This window comes from Panthera pardus, unplaced genomic scaffold, assembly GCF_024362965.1.
Source record: "Panthera pardus isolate Hobbes unplaced genomic scaffold, ASM2436296v1 HiC_scaffold_325, whole genome shotgun sequence".
Classification (NCBI taxonomy): Eukaryota; Metazoa; Chordata; class Mammalia; order Carnivora; family Felidae; genus Panthera; species Panthera pardus.
Genome location: NW_026526905.1, coordinates 305,963 through 311,962, shown reverse-complemented (window position 1 = coordinate 311,962; position 6,000 = coordinate 305,963).

The window sequence follows — 6,000 nt, the reverse complement described above, 5'->3', positions numbered from 1 at the left end:
CTGTTACCAAAGAAAAGCGTCTGGCTTCTTTGGAACCCTGAAGTCACAGATCCTCATTCCCTGACCTGACTGTATCCTGAAACCTGATGCACCTGTTGTGGGCTCTTTCAGCCTGAGCAAGAGCTGTGCTGCCCAAGAAAGCAGGCACAGGCTGAGTGAACATGACTGAGACTCTAGGACTGTTGCAGATTTAAGACACCCATCTGTGAGCCCAAAAGCTAGGGAAACATCACAGAACTTCCTGAACTGTCCAAGTCACCGCACAAGGAAAAGGGTTCGTTTTCTGATGGAAGCATCTAAAATCAAGCTTTATATAAGCCCTATATTTCTGAGGCAGACGTTAGTTGCATTCCTAATTTTTGATTCCTGACAAAAGCTACAACATGGGGGAGGACACATCACCGTGTGTGAGACCCTCTATCCACTCCTGACAGACTGGGATATCTCACTGCTATTGACTTGGGTTCCACTTCCCAGATTAACAGCAGTTTGCAACAATGGACTGATTGGCCTGGCCCTATTTCCCTCACCTTTTTCTTGCTGCACACTTCTTAGTAAGGAAGTTTGTTCATTCAGTGCAGATGTCTCCAGCAATCGATTAATCTTTTATAGCTTATTCACTAAATAAATGCTAGAGACAAGGGGGCCATGAAGTTATGTATACTCACTGAAATTGGCATTCAAACTAGGATTCTATCTATATCAATTCCTGAACATAATGGGTCTTTCTGGTCGAGTTTTATAAAAAAGCATTTTTATAAAAATGCTTTTGTCCCTCTTTCATATAACCTTTTTCATTCAAATTGTCTGGAGGGAAGTAGGAGATAATTAAAGAGATGTAGAATATTGATTTCAGGATAAGCCACACTGATTTTCTAACAATAAAGAAAGTATAAAATACGGCAACTGGGGAGAAGCAAAGGCAGAAAGCAAGGATGTTAATGACCTCTGTTTTACAAAATGATTCTTGAAAACATCTCTTCCTGAAGAAATATTCCCAGTGCAGCCTTTCCGATCTGCTGTGAGCACTTCCAGTGTAAACAGACTGCAGAGGCTCCAGCCACGCCTGCCAGAACTCTGACTGTGGGAGAACACGTGTGGTCCCAGCTCCTGGACTTGCACACAGAGCACCTCCACATGTCTTCCACCCTCAGAAAGTAGATGGTCTAGGATCATGGGCAGATAAAACTGCTTGGAACTGACTGTTTCCCACAGCTCCTCTGAAACCAAGGGCTCAAATGATTATTCTAACTGGGCTAGGAGTCCTAGAGGGGAGGGTCCCCTGGTGGAAGGCCACATGGGGGCCCCAGTGACCTGAACTGCATGATTCATGTATGTCCAGCTCTTGGCTCTCTAAAAATTTTAAACACTGCCTCAGGAATACCATCTGTGAACTGTGGAACTACATTTCCTGTGTGTGTGCCCTGACTTGCCCAAAACTGCCTCATCCTGGAAGGCTTTCAGGTGAGCTTCCACTTCCTGACCAGAGTATGCTTTGCTGAAAAATGATGGACCAGCTATAAGAGGTTCATTCACGAAAAAAAAAAAAAAAAAAGTTTATTCAGAAACTTACAGAGACATGCACTTGCATTTCTAAAGTAGCCTTTTGTAATTAATGGGATTTGTTTAGCTAGCTGTAATGGTTAATTTTATGCATCCATTTGGCTAGGCCATGTTCCACACATACGTATACGAACCCTATTCTGGATGTTGTCATGAAGCTACTTTTCAGATGAAATTAACTTTTTTAAATCTAAATTTGAAATTTCTCTTTCATTTTATTTTATTTTTGAGAGAGAGGGAGAGAGACACAGAGAGACAATGCGCAAGCAGGGGAGAGGGGCAGTGGGAGAGACAGAAAGGGAATCCCAAGCAGGTTCCATGCTCAGTGTGGAACACGCTGTGGGGCTTGATTTCACGACCTTGGGATCATGACCTGAGCCAAAATCAAGAGTTGAATGGTCAATCGACTAAGCCACCCAGATGCCCCTAAATTTCTCTTTTAAATTTAAATTTTAGGGAAGCATGGGTGTCTAGGTCAGTTAAGCGTCCAACTCTTGATTTCGGCTCAGGTCATGCATGATTTCACAGTTTGTGCAAACTCCGAGTTGGACTCTGCGCTGATAGCCAGTGGCCTGTTTAGGATTCTCTTTTTCCCGCTGTCTCTGCCCCTGTCCCCACCTCTCTCTCAAAGTAAATAAATAAACACAAAAATAATAAAATATATTTAAATTTTAAAAATATGTATTTGTGTGTGTCTGTATATATATATATATATATATACACAGAGTCTGTATATATATATGTATATTGCATATCACCTTGTCTAGAAATAGACAAATTATATATGTGTGTATATATATATATATATATATATATATATATATATATATTCATATCAATATACACAGCACATTGGTACTATTTCTCTGGAATATCCTAATATACAGGCTCAATTCTAGACTCTTAAAGGGCATAACTGAGATCAATCCCGCAGTGTAAGCTGGTCTCACCCTGTTGCATGGGTTCTAAGACAGAGAGACCGCTAGCATTTCTCTCCAACACTCTGCAGACTGTAGACCATTTGGCTCACCATGATGACACAGGGTTTGGTCATCTAACATTTTAGAGTTTACTTTAATTCCACAAATGTGGACTGGCCTCCAATGTGTGTCAGGTCCTCTACACTGCCCCGAGGACACCAGGATGAGCTGGGTGTTTCCAACCTTCCAGGAAGGAGTTAAGAGTCTGGTGAGGGAAATAAACATGAAAACAAAATTTCAGTGCAGTAAGGTAATGAGCATAGCTGGTTTTGCTAACTCACTCATCACAGATGGCACTGTCAATATCTCACACTTAAGTTTCCCCATCCATTAACAGTATATCCTCAAGAAAATCTGTATGGTAGGTGTAGTTTCATTTCCCTCACTTTGCTTCTGCCAGGTGTGCACAGCTATGAATGTCAGCCAATACTGGTGTGTCATATCAGAGTCAAAGCCAAAAAAGAATTGCCTTCGCTGATGTGTTTTCCAAGACAGTTAGGGTTCTTTCTACATTTCTAGACAAAGTGATATGCAATCTTCCCTCAATGTATAGGAAGTCACATTTATAAAGAATCCAGTTTATTTAAGTTGCTAGAAGGAAAGGTTTGTATCCCTGCCATGTTCAGCCTCTAAAGGGCAGTTACCACCTCCAATGTTTTCAACAACCCAAACTGCCCTCTGATTCACATATATACCACTCCCATTCCATGAAGGTGCAGCTGTGCGCACCCAACTTTATGGCTGGTTGGTCAGAAAACACCAGTTCATGATGGATAGCTCAGGTTGCGGGGCAGCTTGGTGGATCTATGGTCAAGTTTTCAGTCTCTACTAAGGCCCACTAGCAGACCAAAAGCAGTTTATCAAAAGGAGAGTAACTATCTGAGAATGAAGGGATATCTCAACATGAACATGGAGCATTACATTCAGCACCTAAAAAAATTCACCAAAGGGGCCCCTGGATGGCTCAGTCGGTTAAGTGTCCAACTTCCGCTCAGGTCATGATCTCGTAGTTCGGGAGTTCAAGCCCCACGTCACGGCTCTGTGCTGACAGCTCAGATCCTGGAGCCTGCCCCGGATTCTATGTCTCCATCTCTCTCTGCCCCTCCCCCTCTTGTGCTCTGTCTCTCTGTCTCTCTCAAAAATAAATAAACATTAACAATGTTTTTTTAATAAAAAAAATTCACAGCAGTAGAAAATCCGTGAATTTTTGTCAGATTTAATTCACACCCTCTGACGCACAAGTATCTTACCAATAAGTCTAGAGTGACTACAACCTCTCCCTTACTACATCACATCACCACAGTGTCCTCTGTGTAATGGTCTGGTATGATATACTGTGGAAGGGGAAGGTAATCAAGATCCTGTGACCTAAATTATGACATGAGGCAGATACTGATATACCACTGAGGTATGACTTTGAAGGTGTATTGCGAACCTTGGCAGCTGAAAGCCCCACTGCCTCTGGTGGGACTTATGGGCACAAGTGGAGAAAAAGGCATTTTCCAGATCAATAGCTGCATACCAGGTACCAGCGCATATGTTAATTTGCTCAAGCAATGAAACCACATTGGGGACAGCAGCTTCAGTTGGACTCAACACCTGGTGCAGCTAACAATAATCCACTTTCATTCTCCAAGATCCATCTATCTCCTGTATAGGCCAAGTAGGAGACCAGTACAGGGATATGTTGAAAACTACCAATTGTGTACTTTTCAAGTCCTTGATGCTGGTATTCATCTCTGCAGTCCCTCCTGGTATGAAACACTGCTTTAGATTGACTCTATTCCTAGGTAGAACCAGTTATAATAGCTTCCATTCAGCCTTTCCCACCATAACAGCCTTCACTCCACAGGTCAGGAAATCAATTACAAACTTAGGAGCTGACTATATGTATTCCAATTATGAATTCCAGACTGGGAAAGTAAACACAAGATGGGTTCAGGAGCTCACTCGGCCTACTGCTTAATAGAACTGAGCTACAACTCCATTGATCACCAGACCTCAATAAGACCCTCCTCAGACTGGAGGGTCACAGTGTCATTGTGGGTCTCCTGGAATCAGTGTCACCTCGGAACTAGTGTCCAATAGTCCCTAAAAGTTCTGATTTTTTCCTTTTCCCCAATATATAGTTACCCAAGTAAAAGGTCCCTTTGGGAAGACTAGAAGAAACACTCAGAGCATCAATTTCCAGTAGTGTATGTTGGACCTTAAAAGAGCAAAAGAGCCAGCTATTTTACCAACAAAATGACTTTCTTCAGGAAAAGCAGAGGACTTGCAATTCTGGACAAGGAAACTATGGCAACCCATGCACAAGTGTAGAAAACATAGTAGAGGGGCTTGCTTTTACAACAGAAAAGAGGAAGCTGGGAGGGGCTTCTGCAGCTTCTCTTTGCCTGAGTGTGGTGGTTTTCATTGGATGGGCTATTGCTGGGCAAAGAGAAATTCTTCCTTCCTCCTGCTAGGGTTTGTAAACTAAACTTCCTGCTGGGGAATGTGAGGTATGTTTATTAGACAGTAGTGTTGTGTGAAAGCCCCTCTTTGGGGCTTCCTGACTCTATTTTTGTGAAGTCTCTTTTGTTTCTTTCACATGTAACAGTCTCCTTCCTCAAGGGATCTCGGCCTCCCCTTATTTTAAAGTGTTCCAAGAATGTAAAAAGGAACGCAAGTGTGAGAATTGGTTGAGGGCTCAAGACTCTCTTCTTACGATTGAATGAGATTTCTTCACTTGTCTTAGTATCTTTCTGCTTATAGAGATCAAGAAAAAGTTTGTAGGTTTCCTATATATTTCACTTGTAGGAACACCATGATTACCTAGCCACTACCATAGGTCTGCAGGAGTCAGACTACTCTGATTGCTGCTTTGAATCTGCTGTCTCTTAGAGTAACCACAACCACCTTGCCTTTGGCAAGTGAGTGCTGCCACGTGGACGTTGCCACCTCAGGATCCAAATACTGCCACTTTGGGATGTGAATACATACATTTAGATTTTCCAAATGAGTGGCTCCGGTTCTCACTGTAAGGTCTGGACTACACGCAAGAGCAATCACTAAGCTTCTCAGGGATGCTGGGCTCTCCCCACACAATTTTTTTTTCTTCTTACAGCAGTGCCAAATGATATGTCTCCTGTACCTTCCCAGTGTGGGTGAGTAGGTCTTAACTGACAAATACATTCTAACATTCCAGTCTCCCTAAGCCTTTGAACCCTCTCCTCTACACTAAACCAAGTCAGGTCTGGCATTTCCGCTTCCTTCGTGGTGGGCCACTTTTTTGTCCATGTTTCAAACAACAAACCAAACAAGCCATTAGAGCCCTTTCTGCATCCCTGAGCTGCAACATTTGATGAAGAATCTCTGCTTAGTGATTCGTATCAATAAACTCAGCCTGACCCAACATGATGTTCCTTCCATCATTATCCCCCATGCTTAAGGTCATTCCCACACATGTTCCCTGAATTTC